This window comes from Microtus oregoni, unplaced genomic scaffold (assembly GCF_018167655.1).
Source record: "Microtus oregoni isolate MIOR12 unplaced genomic scaffold, Mior012 000013F_ref0000133, whole genome shotgun sequence".
Classification (NCBI taxonomy): domain Eukaryota; kingdom Metazoa; phylum Chordata; class Mammalia; order Rodentia; family Cricetidae; genus Microtus; species Microtus oregoni.
The window spans coordinates 41323082-41338813 of record NW_024543072.1 but is presented as its reverse complement, the minus strand read 5'-3'; positions in this window follow the sequence as shown (position 1 = coordinate 41338813).

Genomic DNA, 15732 nt, shown 5'->3' with positions numbered 1-15732 from the left:
CTCTCAGCTGTTGCTCATTGCTCAGTATGTTCCCCTTTTCAACCTTGTCTGTCCCTCATCAAGATAGCATCCTGCATCCTGGGTTATAAGCAGAACCTAACATAATAAGAGAAAAATGTTTTCCTTAATTCCTAAAAAGGTTCTGAGTTTTAAAGAAACTCTTTGTCTACTTTCTCAGTCCCTTTGTCCTGGAGTATGGGATGACAAGTCTCAAGTGGTCCCGTAGCTACCACTCCTTCCCCTGCATTCTTGGTAGAAAGATGTATGAGAACCAAAGCTGAGCTGGAAGTTATGTTTGGAAGCAGATCGGGTAAAGAGAGCAAATGTTGTAAGTAGGGAAGCTGGGGCCTCACAGCAACATTTGATGATGATTAGAAAAATAGAAGCTACGTGATCTTAGGTAGGAATGAGTGCAAACGGGATGGAAGGAAGAAAGCCAGGCCACCCTTTTGTACATAGCCCATGTGCCCTAAGAGAAAGCCACTCCTTGTAGCAACCACTGACAATGCTGTTTGGAAAAACCATGAAACTTGCCAGAGACAAGCAACTCTCCACCAGTTACTTCTTCTTGGCAGAAACTCCTTTCAGAATTATGACCTCACCTCAGCATTCAACACTAGGAATTCAAAAAGGATAAAAACAGAGGGAACCACAATGGCCTCTGACATCAGGCTCTAATTAAAATCTCTTAAGATCTTAAGCACTGAAAATAATAAGGTGCCCAATTCCACCCTGTATAATTTAAAAATACATTGCAAAGTGTTGGAAAAGCAACGAAGTTATGATTCTTCCACCCCAGAGACTACAACTACAGAATCTGCCCCAGAAACAGCAAATGTAAAAATCTTACATTTTTGTGGGGTTTGTTTGTTGGTGGTGGTGTTGTTTTGGCTCCTTTGAATTCATGTATCCATGTCTTCCATCTTATCAAAAAACTTTGGACCAAGGCAGTCTACAGATGCTCAAAAGTGTCCTTGAAATGAACCCAGAACACTAGCTAACTGGCTGGCTGGCTGGCTGGCTGGCTGGATGGATGGCTGGATGGATGGCTGGATGGATGGATGGATGGGTAGATATGGGTAAATAAGTATACTTAACAAACCAAGTAAAGCCAAATGCTATTTGGAGACTAAGTTATAGGTACATAGGTATCCACAATATAATCCTTTTAACTTTTCTTTCTGTTTAAATTATTGTAATAGCTCTCCAGGATCAAGCCTAGGTCTCTCACAAACATGGATAAAAGCACCGAGAGTGTCTGGATCATTGTAGAGCTTCTCTCCAGAAAATGATGACAAAAATTGAAACCAACCAGCACACCAGGATCCTTGTTTCTTCTGTGGCAAGACCAAGATAATGATGTGGTCCACAGTCATCTGGCACTGTGGTTCCTTCATGAAAACAGTGACTGGCAGGTCCCGGACCTTCACCACCACCTCGGCTATCACAGTCAAATCAGCCATCAGAAGACTGAAGGAACTGCAAGACCAGTAGAAGTGCTACCGTTTGAGTAGCCATGGCCTACAATAAATGAGTTAACTCATAACAAAAGCAAAATAAAGAGTGTTGTTAAGTAAATCTTCTGGCCCAGTATCTTCCTGAAGACACCATCGATCTCTCTTTTCTTTTTTCTATCTGAACTTTTGAAAGAGTAGACAAAGAAAACTCTTTGTCTCCTCTTCCTCCTTACCTTCTGGTAACTCTTTTCCTTCAGGTACGTAAGAAAGAAATCAGGCGTTTAAAAACAAGTTGAAATACCCTTAATACTCCAACCAATCCCATTTTCTTCTAGCTTCCAAGGTGTCATTGCTTTTCTAATGTTAATATATATTTCTTCCACACATGTGTATGTATGTGTACATGCAAATTCTTTGATGATTATTTTCCTATTGAATTTTTTACTTGTGTCTTTCTAAAATTTACCCACATGCATATAAAACATATCCTGGAACTTCTACCTTTTGTATGCAGTTTTCTCAAGGTCTGTCAGTGTTGTTACTTGTGGACCTAATACACTGATTTAAACTGCCGTATAATTTATCATAGAAGGATCCACAATTCACTTGCGCAGTCTACTACTGAGTTCCCACTTTCTGTCACAACAATAAAGAAGCATAGTTAAGGCACTTCTCGTTGTTTATAAATTTACATTTTTAAACATATGTCTCAATACTGAATTGGCATATTGTACAATTTACATATAGTCAATGCCACAAAATGCTGGGGGTTTCTTTCCAGTGTGGCGGTCTCAAGTTACAGGTGCTGAGTTTCTTCACATCCTGCCAGAGTTTAGCATTGTCAGGTTTTTTTCAATTATTTGAAATTTTCAAGAATACACGTAAAAAGCAATCAAACTTAAAAATTTACATTTTTTCCTTTTGATGTGCTATCATCAATTCAGTATTTACCTGTTTCAATCGTTCATGTTCTTTGCTGGTTTTTTTCCAACTGCAATTTTGTTTTTGTCTGTGATTTGTAAGTTTCCCCTCAATACTGACTGTGGCCTAATCTGTTGCTTCTCAGTCTGTTGTTTTATTAGCAGTAGTAATTGTACAAACTAATATAGTTCATTATATTTTTATGAATGTATGTAATATATTTTTATTATATTCACTCTCTTTTTTATTGCTGTCCATTTCTTCTGTCCCCTTTCTTTTATATCTTTTAAAAATATATATGTATATTATATATAATATATATTTACATAATTCTGCATATAATGGTCTCCAGTTCTATCAGTTTTCTTTCCAACCAATTCTGTTCTATTTTGCTAAAATACTGTGTGTGTGCCTGTGTGTTTTATACACCCTTCTGTTGATGACCATCTAGGCCAGTTCTATATCTACCAATCAACATGGTGTGCCAAGTATCTCTGTGGTGTGCTAGCTTAGATTCCAGCAACTGAACTAATTTCCATTCCCATCAAAGTGTATAACATCCCCCCCACACACACATGCACACCCTCAGCACTTATTGTTTTCATTTGGAATTTTTAGAATTTATTCTTATTTTGTGAGGTAAAGGTATGTGCATGCTGTGGTCCCAAAGTGCCATGGTGCAAGTACGGAGGTCAGAGGACAACTTGTAGCAATTCTGTGCCTCATTTGCCAGGGCCAGTGCCTCTGCCTGCTGAGACATCTCACAGACTCGTTTGTTTTTCTTTCTTTTTTTTGTTTTTTTATCCTGTTTTGTTTGGGGAGTTTTGTTTATTTGTTTGTTTTTGCTCTTGTTAGTTTTTTTGTTTTTTGAGACAGGGTTTCTCTGTAGTTTTTGGTACCTGTCCTAGAAGTATCTTAGGTAGACCAGGCTGGCCTCGAACTCACAGAGATCTGCCTGCTGGGATTAAAGGCGTGCACCACCACTGCCTGGCTTTATTTATTTTTTTAATTTATTTATTTATTAAAGATTTCTGCCTCCTCCCCGCCACTGCCTCCCATTTCCCTCCCCCTCCCCCAATCAAGTCCCCCTCCCTCATCAGCTCAAAGAGCAATCAGGGTTCCCTGACCTGTGGGAAGTCCAAGGAACCCCCACCTCCATCCAAGTCTAGTAAGTTGAGCATCCAAACTGCCTAGGCTCCCCCAAAGCCAGTACGTGCAGTAGGATCAAAAACCCATTGCCATTGTTCTTGAGTTCTCAGTAGTCCACATTGTCTGCTATGTTCAGCGAGTCCGGTTTTATCCCATACTTTTTCAGACCCAGGCCAGCTGGCCTTAGTGGGTTCCCGATAGAACATCCCCATTGTCTCAGTGTGTGGGTGCACCCCTCGCGGTCCTGAGTTCCTTGCTCGTGCTCTCTCTCCTTCTGCTCCTGATTTGGACCTTGAGATTTCAGTCCAGTGCTCCAATGTGGGTCTCTGTCTCTGTCTCCTTTCATTGCCTGATGAAGGTTAATATTCAGGAGGATGCCTATATGTTTGTCTTTGGATTCACCTTCTTATTTAGCTTCTCTAGGATCGCGAATTATAGTTATTTTTTTGTTTTAAAAAATATTTATTTATTTATTATGTATACAATATTCTGTCTGTATGGATGCCTGAAGGCCAGAAGAGGGCACCGGACCTCATTATAGATGGTTGTGAGCCACCATGTGGTTGCTGGGAATTGAACTCAGGACCTTTGGAAGAGCAGGCAATGCTCTTAACCTCTGAGCCATCTCTCCAGCCCCTATAGTTATTTTTTGAGACAGGGTTTCTCTGCGTAGTCCTGGCTGTCCTGGAACTCTAGCTGTGTAGTAGAGGCTGGCCTTGAACTCCGAGATCTGCCTGTCTCTGTTTTCTAGGTGCTAGGTTTAAAGACATGTGCCACCACTGCCCAGTGAGTTCATTTCTTAAGTTCATTTTCTTCTTATATTTCTTTCAGCTTATTGAATGCAAATATTTTTCCTTGGTCTTTTAACATGGTAATTTAAACAGAAACTTCAACTTTTTTTTAATGTTTAAGTTCCTATACACTAAAAAATGGTTTCCTCCTCCAAAGTCATATAAAGATATATATTCTCCCCAGTTATCTTCTGAAAGCTTTATTCTGATTTTCACTTTAAAGTCTTCAATTCACCTGATTTACAAGTTAGTTAAGATAATTAAACTTGTCTGAGCATGTGCGTGAGGGTGTTTTCAGTGAGATTAAACTGAGGTGCCTACACCAAATATGGGTGGCATCATTCTATGGGATGAGAACACAAACTGAAGGCAAAAAGGAGCAAGCCAACAGAACACCAGCATTCATCTTTCTGCAATATCACCAGCTGCCAACACAGCCCCTATTGTAGTCATGTTCTTCCTGCCATGACAGACTGTACCTTCACACTGTGTTGTTCACAAACCTGCCTTCCCTTACATTGTTTTTGTTAGGTATTTGTCAGAGCAAAAAGCCAAATCTATTTATAGCAGGAGAATCTTGTCTTCTCGACAAACAGCTAACTGAACTACAGCCATTTGTAGCAAATCCCACCTCCCCTCCACTACCTTACACATCAATTTTCTGCACCAAACTTGTTCATGTTCATCTAGACCACTTATCCATATCAAATTGCTTCAATTCCTCCTTATTCCTTTTCAAAGCACTTTAAAAGTCAACTGATCCAACTCTGCACACCACCTTGCTGTGATTCTATTTGTAAAAAGTTTGATTTATACTTTAATTAGGGAAGATTACCTCCTCTTTAATATTCTCTTTATTAATGAATATGGTATATATCTTCATTAAATTCATAAATCATGTCTTATTGATTATATACATGTTGTGGGATGTTTCACTCTTTTGGCTTTTGGGGGAACCCACCACTCAGTTCCAAAATAAATCATACACAGAGGCTTATTCTTGGTTATGAATGCCTGGCCTTAGCTTGGCTTCTTTGTTGTCATCTTTACTTAAGTTATCTCATCTACCTTTTCCCTCTGGGCTTTTATCTTTTTTTTACTTCTGTTTGTCTTACTTTCATTCCTGCTCCATGACTGACTGTGTGGCTGGGTGGTTGGTCCCTGACGTCCTCTTCTTGTTCTCTTCCCTCATCCTCCTTGCTCCTGCCATTTACTCTCTCTGCCTGGCAAGCCCTCCTATTCTTGCTCTTCTTAGACAGGTGTTTTAGACAGGCAACGTATCACAGCTTCACAGGGTTAAACAAATGCAGCATAAACAAAAGTCACACACCTTAAAATGATATTCCCCAAACATTTATGTGTATGTGTGTTCATTTTTTTACTACATTTATTTCTTGGTACATTATTGCTTTTTTTATAACTAGATGGTATTAATATATATAAGTAGATACATTTAAAGCTTCAGCTCTGTATTACTACACCCTACATTACATTTAGCATAATTGATCACTTCCTTAAAATTTCTTATTGAAGCTAGATATAGTAGTGCTACCTGTAGCCACTGGTAGAGGAAGTTGATGCAAGAAGGTCGCTTGAGGTCAGGAATTTAAGGACAGTCTAATGGCACCACACATTCATCTTTCTTTCATATAGCTCAAACGTCTTTGTTGTCTTTCCTTCACCCTGGCATCTTCCTTGAACACCGCTCTTCTCGCCTTATGGATGCTCCCCCAGTGTGTTGAAGTGTTCTGGGTATTTCAAGTATGAAGATGAATTTCAGTGCTATGCCTTCAGTCTATGTCTCTCCTCTCAGCTCTCGATTTTCCTGACTCATTCTGGATTATCTAAAGGCAGTTGGGACTTAACAACTTTAGAATGTAATTCGTCATTTTCTCCAATGGACACATCTCCCTTGCATTAACACAATCTTAACTCGTGATCCCACTAACCACACTTGTCATCCAGGCAAGAACTCTTTGATTGTCTCCTCCGTCCCAGCCTGGTGCCAGGGCCACAGTTGTTCCTGCCTCCTGGTCTTCACTACTCAAGCCTCTGATGGACTTTCTTCAGCTTTCACCCAGACAATGAATAATGAATAGAACAATGAATAACAAATTCTCTGTTTTTTCTACCCAGAATGTGGGTGCGACTATACCTTGCTAATAACTGTTCTTCTCTAGACACTGAAGTAACTTATTTAGAACTCTGATCTTGCTATGCTCCTTTATGGCCTAAAGCCCCTTTAACATCTCCATATTGCAGACAAAATGGTAAATGCCTTTATTATTAGAAGAGTTCACCATCATCTAGCCTGGACATTTTTCTCTATCCTTGTTTATATAATCTGTTCTTTTTCTTTTCATACCTTTGCATAGACATCTGTCCCTTCTAGGTATGTCTCCCATTTCATTTCTTCCTCCTGCCTCTAACCATGTTGTACTTTACCTCCCTATCTCTACTTAACTCTTGACACCCTTTAAGATCCCACTCACCTGTCAGCTCATTCAAAACACCGATCCACTTCTGAGGATTTAACTAAGTGCTTCCCTTTTATGATCTCATAAAAGCCATGATTATTTTTATAGATTGCACTTACTGTATTGCCCTGTAATTGTCTGTTTATGTATCCCCGCTGAACTGTAACTCAGCGAAAGATGAAACTGAGTTTTATTCATGCTTGAACTTCTAGAACCTAGGTCCCGAAGAGACGACTCAGCTGGTAAAGGAGTTTGCTACCTAAGCCTTGATGTTGCGAGTTCCATTCCCAGAACTCACCTGGTGGAAAAAGAGACTCTTGCAAGTTGTCCTCTGACCACCACACATGTGCCATGGTATGCACATATAGCTATACACACAAACACAAATTAAAATGTAATTTTAAAAATGGCAGAATAGTGACCTATTAGTGTGAGTAGTATATTAGTAAGTATATTTATGACTAAGGCAATTTAGACTAAGAGAGGTTTGTTTGGCTTATATTTCCAGACTGATAAGAGTCCATTAAAAGCAGAAAATCATGGCATCAAGTAGCAGGTGTAGTGGCTGAAGCAACAAGCTGAGAAAGTTATATCTTGATCCTCAAGCATGGAGCAGAGGGGAAAACGTAAGAATAGCATATGGCTTTGAAACCTCAAAGCCCATCCCAAGTGTGGTGGTTTGAAAGAAAATGGCACTATTAGGAGGTGTGAATTGTTAGAGTAGATATGAGCTTGTTGGAGGAAGTATGTTGTTGGGGGCTGTGGATCCCCAGACCCTGAATTTCTTGTAAACAACTTGTTATGCTTGCAGTTGCTCTGAGCAAAACATCTTGTTTTCATGTGTTTACAGCTGCTCTGAGCACGAGACCCTTAGGAGTTCCTGATGTTTTCTGGTGGGTTAGGCTGGAGCATGGCTATCAGTTAAGAATTCCTATATAAGCTGCCCTGGAACACAATAAAGGGGGCATTCTTGGGGGATCTAAAGATGACCTATGTCTCTGTCTGTCTGTATCTATGTGTGTGTGTCAATCTCCATGCCCTTGCCCAGCTTGAGCAAACCTTCTGTAATGCAGGCAGTGTGCTACAGGCGTAGGGCCATAGTACACGTAGTACAGGCACTACAGGGCCATATTACATGTAGTAGAGCAGACTTTACAGTATGTCACTGTGGGAGAGGGCTTTGAGGTCTCCTATGCACAAGCTACACCCAGTGACACAGTTCACTTCCTGTTGCCTTCAGATCAAGATGTAGAACTCTCAGCTCCTTCTCAAGCACCAGTTCTGCTTCATCTCACTATATCCTGCCATGATGATAATGAACTAAACCTCTGAAACTGTAAGCCACCCCAAATAAATGTTTTATCTTATAAGAGTTGCCTTGGTCATGGTGTCTCTTTATAGCAATAGGAACCCTGAACAAGACACCCAATAACATCTTCCTTCAGCAAAGTCATACCTCCTAAGCCTACTCAAACAGTTCCACTAACTAGGGTCAAATAATCAAATATCTGAGCTTATGGGGGGCATGCTCATTCAAACCATAGGTAGCAAAGTCTAGGGTAAGCATTCAGAATCATATGGGAAAATAGAAAGCAAGGTGTAATGAGGCTAGGATAGAGTCAAAACCGGAACACATATTGGCTATTATCATGGTCAATTCAAGTTGCTAAAATAGTACTGTGGACTAGATGACTCATAAACAACACAAATGTTTTTTCACACGTCTGGAGGCAGGAAGTCCTAAAGGAGGATGTTAGCATGTTCAAAGTTCTGGTCAGGCTGGGACTCTCTGCTCCTGGTTACTGACTGCTGTCTATTACTATATCCACACACAGCAGAAGTCCTCGTAAGTCCTTTTTACAGGACCATTAATGCCATTCATGGTGGCTTCACTCTTCTGACCTGATTCCCTCGCCCGAACTGACTCCTAATGCCCATTAGGGGATTAGATTTCAATATGTGGAGAATACATATAGTCTACTGCACATGCCATTCTTACCTAGAGTTTTCATTGGGACTTTGTAAAGAGTGTCTGAGAACATCAGCAGAGTCAAACTGTCAGAGGGTTATCTGTAAAGTTCGCAGGAGCTCATCCAGAAAAGCCATTGCAGGTCTTAGAGGAAAGCCAAATGCTCTCCCTAAACTCCAGGCAATGCTTCTAGGCTGCCCATTCTAGTGGCAGCCTCAGGATCCGAGTTCTGCCTCTGCGAGTTCCCATTCCTCACTCTGTGTCTTGCAGCTGTCCCTTTATCTTCTTTTGGCGCTGACCCAAGGTTGGGTTACAGCCCCTCCTTGATTTCCCATCCCAAATGCAAGAGAGGCAGCTGTGTGTGGTAGGCACTTCCTGGAAATTCAAAGATAGCGCTTGCCATTCAGGGGAGGTGGGGGCTCTATGGCAGATATGCAGGGCTCTTCAGCAGCCAATTCAAAACTGAAAACACGATTTCCTTGTTCTATTTCCACCAAGCTAAGTGTAAGTTGCCTGGCATTTTGCTCAGCCTTCTCTCCCACTTTTCCTCACCTGTCTTCTTCCCAGATTCTCCAATCATGTCTTAAGTAGAATGATTTTGTGATCTTTTCATTGTTTTTTTTGTGTTTTTTTTTTTTGGATTTTTCGAGACAGGGTTTCTCCGTAGCTTTTGGTTCCTGTCCTGGAACTAGCTCTTGTAGACCAAGCTGGCCTCGAACTCACAGAGATCCGCCTGCCTCCGCCTCCCGAGTGCTGGGATTAATTTTCATTGTTTGTTTTTTTTTTTTATATTGATCATTTCAATCCATGTGATTATTTCTTCTCAATGAAATCATTTGTTTTATGGGTAAAGTCATATAGAAAAGAATACCTTTAGCTCTGATGACCAATCCCTGAACTGGATGGACAGTCATTATAGTGTTCAGGTTGAAAAATCTAAGTAGTAATTTGGATACAATTATGTCCAAATGAAGTCTCAAAATAGTCCCAAGTTATTGCCCTTACATAACATTCCTTTTAGTTTATATACATATGTGTGGTCATTATGAATGGAATATTTCTAAACAGCAGAACGTTCTAATGGTTTGGAAACTTCTAGACTCCTTAATGGAGTTTTTTCAAAAGCTTGAATTCATTCAAGGCCAACCTAGTCTACAAAGTGAGTCCCAGGACAGGCTCCAAAGCTACAGAGAAACCCTGTCTCAGGAAAAAAAAAATTCTCTCCAGTGTTGGGGGCTACAGACCCCTGACCCCTTGACTTTCTTTGCCTGCCTCAGACCCTTTGTCTGTTGGAGTGATCTGAGAAAAACAACTTGTTTACCTGTGCCTGCAGCTGCTTTGAGCTCCAGACCCTCGAGACCCTCGTGAGTTCCTGATGACAGGGGAGTGACTTCTGGTGGGTTTTACAGCTGGAAATTCCAAGAGCTAGGGAATGGCTATCAGTTAAGGATCCCTATATAAGCTTCCCTGGAGCACAATAAAGTTGGCACTCTTGTTTCAAGGATGACCCGTGTCCCCGTGTCTCTGTCTCTCTGTGTCTGTGTATGTTTTTAAATCTCCAGCCTGGTTCCCGGCTCATGTATCATCCTGTAGTGCAGGCACTACACTCCAGCAAATAATTGTCAGGAGCTGACTTTGAGCCAGGTGCCATGATAATCCCTGGAGCCTAGCTGGAGAAGGAAAGACTTGCTCTGTGGAGGGTATATTCTAGCACAGAACACAGCTAATAGGAACAAAATTGATGGTTGCACACCATAGAGAAGTCTATGAGAGAAGCAACATAATGAGTTGATCAAGAACAAGGTGGGATAGAGGCTGTGCTCTCCAGGCATCTTAGGCAAGTCTCTCTGAACCCTGAGCTGTTATGTAAAGTTCTGCTTAAAGAAGAGGCCCCAGGTCTGAGAAACAAGATACTCCAACATTTAAAGGTCAGACAGAGAAATGCAAGACATAAAAAGTACTGAGCAGCCAACGAGGCAGGATAAAGTCAAAAAAATAGTGATACCTCAAAAGTCAAAAAAGTTTCACGCAACAATTAAGTTAGAGGCAGAAATTCATGTCCACTGTATGTCGCATAATCAGCTCGAGATTCTCCCTGATCTCCAAGTTTATTAAGCTGGAGAAACAGAGATAGGATGGTTCTCCACACCAAAAAGTTTCAGGGGAGACTTTGCAAGCTACCCGGGTATCTGATAAAACATCAGATTATGCATGTACTATGGCTCTTCAGGCTTGGGGCTGAACACAAAGCTGGAGGCAGTGAAAGATCGACTCTGGGCTGCCTCGGTGTTGGCATAAATTTTATTGGCTGATTCTTAGTAGACAATTCCAAAAGATCTTTGTGATGAGAACAAAGTGTAAAAGCATGATTATAAAATTAGGATGGGAGTTTCACAATTCCTATTCTAAATGCAGGCTTAGCTCTGTAAATTTGTACCTAGGTTTTAAATTTTTATGTATTGTTTGCATGGTGTGTGTTTGCCTCATGGGGGTCTACCATGGTGCATGTGGAGAGGTCAGAGGACAGTTTTGTGGAGTCACTTCTGTCTTTCCACCTTTATGAAGCTTCTGGGGATAGAACTCAGGCCACCAACCTTATACAACAAATGTCTTTATCCTCTGAGCAATCTTACCGTCCCCCCCCCCTTTTTAATGGGAGGCATTGGTCATTAGAAATACGGAATGATACCTTTGTCACACAGCGCCTGGTGGCAAATTTCAGTTCCCAGCTGAAAGCAGAAGCACTCATGAGAAGAAATTCAGCCTTTCATTTTTTTTTGTTTGTTTGTTTTTGTTTTTCGAGACAGGGTTTCTCTGTGATTTTGGAGCCTGTCCTGGAACTAGCTCTTGTAGTCCAGGCTGGTCTCAAACTCACAGAGATCCTCCTGCCTCTGCCTCCCGAGTGCTGGGATTAAAGGTGTGCGCCACCATCTTCCCACAGACAGTGTGATATTCTAGAGCACATTCCCTTGATAGCAAAGGCTGTACCAATGGATGCTACAGCCATTTTGATGCATGCTGTTTTGCTGTCAGTTTGCTGACATGCAGCTTTGATATAGTCATTTTGATACTGGGAACATCTTGATGTGGCTGCCTTGATGTGGCTGTTTTGATATGGGAACATTTTGACTCTACCTAAAAACAAACCAATAAACTCTTCACTTACAAAAAATATGTAACAAGTAGCATACATGACATATCTTCCCACCCACTTCCTGAGCCCCCATCTCATCCTGGTAAATAAGTCTAGTAGATAATTCTATAATTACCTTCTCCCTATAATAGAAGCCAGACTGCCGAAGTAGGCACTGTCATCACTGAAAATATCCCCATCAAGGAAAGAAGATATTGGGAGAGTGGATCCAAGTTATTAACGCAGCTTGAAAGGAGAAAGATGATTCTAGAAACACCGACTATGCTTGGATTGTTCAGAAGCAGCCTCTTGAAGAATTGATGCTATCCTTATATCAGGAGCCCTGATATCGGTCACAACCTGTCTATCTGCCTCTCTAGATCTTGAAAGAGCTGTGTGTGATCAGGCATTTCTGTGACAGCCTGTTGTGATTTGAATGAGAATATCCCCATCGTGGGCTCAGATATCTGAATTCTTAGTCCCTAGTTGGTGGTGCTATTTGGGTAGACTTAGGAAATGTGGCCTTCCTGGAGGACAGCATGTCACTGGGGACAACTTTTGAGATTCAAAGTTGTTGGGAAATAATGTTTTAAGGTGCGTTACTGTTGTTTATACTGTGAAACATTTGTTTAATGGTGTAAAGATGTGTTGCTTTTGTTTATGCTGCATTTGTTTAACCCTGTGAAGCTGTGATTCTTTGCCTGTCTAAAACACCTGATGGTCTAATAAAGCGCTGAATGGCCAACAGCAAGGCAGGAGCAAGGATAGGCGGGACTGGCAGGCAGAGAGAATAAAAAAAAGGAGAATTGAGGAAGAGGAGAACCAACAAGAGACCAAGGGGAGGAGGACATCGGGGGCCAACTACCCAGTCACCAGCCAGCCACGGAGTCAGAGTGAAAGTAAGATATACAGAACCAAGAAAAGGAAAAAGCCCAGAGACAAAAGGTAGCCAGGATAATTTAAGAAAAGTTGGCAAGAAACCAACCAAACTAAGGCTGGACATTCATAACCAAGATAAGGCTCCGTGTATGATTTATTTGGGAACTGGGTGGTGGGCCTCCCAAAAAGGCAAGAGACTAACCATTGCCCAACACAAAACCATGTGCCATTCCCAGTATGCTCTCTCTGCTTCCTCTTTGTGCTTTAAGATGTAAGTTCTCACCTTGCTGCTCTAGTTATCAAGCCTGCCAGTTAGCTACTGTGATGGACTCTAGAACCGTAAGCGCAAAATAAACCCTTCCTCTTAATGTTGCCTTGGACATGCTGTATCGATACAGCATCATAATGAATACATAAGCCATGGGCCTTTGAGTGGAGAACAGTGCCAGGGAGCACAAATATGAAAAAAGAGTCACAGCACTGCTCACTCTAACAAGAAGTAGCCGTCCCAAGCTGCCCAGTGACAGTGGTAGACATGGAGAAACTGGCTGACCAAGTTTTGAACTGATCCAGGGTTGATATTTGTCATTCAGATGTGATGGGAGCAAAGATATGAAGTTGTTTGTCTTTTGCCCCACTGATATTGTCATGGATCTAAATGTTCTACCTTGTTGATCCCATGGATGAACAGAGAATATAAACTCACTTCCTTCTCTTCTTTAATAATTCTCTAAGCAAAATGAGTCAAACACCCTGGGAAGCCAGATGAATAAATCATTCATATAATTAATGCTTTAATTCCTTTACAACTACATCTTTATATTATTTCTTCCCATGAAATAAAATATTAAGTATTTTACAAATATATCTGTCTATTTATGTCACTATTATCTTGTTAAAGATTTGAAATATCACTTAATTTTAATATGTCCTTACAGAGTATTGTATAACATGTTAAAAAAATATATACAATTCACACGATTTGTCTCCTAGAAATACCAATTCTTTCCCCAAACTAATTTACTTCATTTTCCACTGAAAAGACCTCCTATATTGTTTTAATCTCAATCCCTTATGAATATTCTGGTATTAATTTTGGCCAGCAAACAAAGATAAAGTGCCAATCCCTGTGCATCATCACTATGCCAGGAACTAGAGCAGCCGTGCTCAGCCTTCCTAGTGCTGCGATCCTTTAATACAGCTCCTCATGCTGTGGTGACTCCCACCATAAAATCATCTTATTGCTACTTTCTAACTATAATTTGTCTACTGTTATGAGTCATAAATATCTGATATGCAGGATACCTGATATAGGACCCAAAGGGGTCGTGATCCACAGGTTGAGAACCACTGCATTACAGGGAGCAAAAATATAAATAAATTGTTCTTGCCCTTAAGAAATATATCTAGGGGGGCTGGAGAGATGGCTCAGTGGTTAAGAACATTGCCTGCTCTTCCAAAGGTCCTGAGTTCAATTCCCAGCAACCACATGGTGGCTCACAACCATCTGTAATGAGGTCTGGTGCCCTCTTCTGGCCTGTAGACATACACACAGACAGAATATTGTATACATAATAAGTAAATAAATATTTAAAAAAAAAAAAAAAAAAAAAAAAAAAAAAAAAAAGAAATATATCTAGGGAGATCGACTTGGCTACTGAGAAAATGCAAAACGTAATAAACAATAGGGATATTACTGTCTACCTTCACTCACTGTTTCAACATTTCTGATAGGGCCATGGGTACAGAGTAGTGATAAATCATGTGCTCAGCATGCACAAGATCCTGGCTTCAGCCCAACCACCACATGAAAACAAAACTGGCCCAGAGAGAAGGCTCACCAGGTAAAGGCACTTGCTGTCAAGCCTAAGGATCTGAGTTTTAGCTCTAGGAACCACATGGTGGAAGAACTGACTTCTGCAAATGATAGAGGTGGTTCTTGTATCTATCTGTTGCTTTCATTGGTTAATTAATAAAGAAAACTGCTTGGCCTGATAGGACAGAAAATTAGGTAGGCAGAGTAGACAGAACAGAATGCTGGGAAGAAGGGAAGTGAGCAGGCCAAGCAGTTTTCTTTATTAATTAACCAATGAAAGCAACATGCAAGTTGTTCTTAGACCATCACACACACACACACACACACACACACACACACCCTCATTAAAGGAATACTTAACCCAAATCAGCACAGTTAATTTAAAAATTACTAAATAAAACCCAGACTATAGAACATGCTGGTCATGGTAGCATGTGTCTCTAATCCCAGTACACAGGATGCTGAGGCAGGAGGATTATGAGTATCTAGGCCAATCTGGGCTATACAAGGAGGCTCTAAAACAAATAAACAGGCCAGCCTGGACTACAGAAAGAGACTCTATCTCAAACAACACCAAAAAAAAAAAAAAAAAAAAGCAAAGCAAAGCAGAATGGATTTACTTGGATGGAGCCCAGTGAGAGAACATTTGTTCTAACATGAACCAAACCTTCATTCAATCCTCAACAGCTCACAAAGAAGAAAGTTACCATGTGGTGGATAGCAGGTGCCATAAGCCTACACGTTTGGTAGTTATTTAACCAGGGAGTGACTGAGGTATTATACCCTACCAGAAAAAGGAAAGGGAAAATGACATTTAAACATGGGAAACCCTCTTGGGATAAGCACTGTCCTCAATGTTTCACTGCGTCTTATCTCATTTAGCCCTCCCAATAGACCCACTGATAAAGGAAGACAGCCTCTCAGGACACGGGACTCTTCTTCAAGGTCATTCAGCTCAGATTTGGAGTGGAGTCTGGATTCAATTCTAGCAGAAGCCAGTCCCCGTCTAGGCCCCTCAAGTAAGGCAGCGGCATGGGCTCCAGTTCAGGTACAAAGGTAACTCATGTTTGAAAGGATGACTTTAGGTTACTAGGACTTTACAAACAAATGGTCACAGCCAATCTAGAACCACCACTGAGT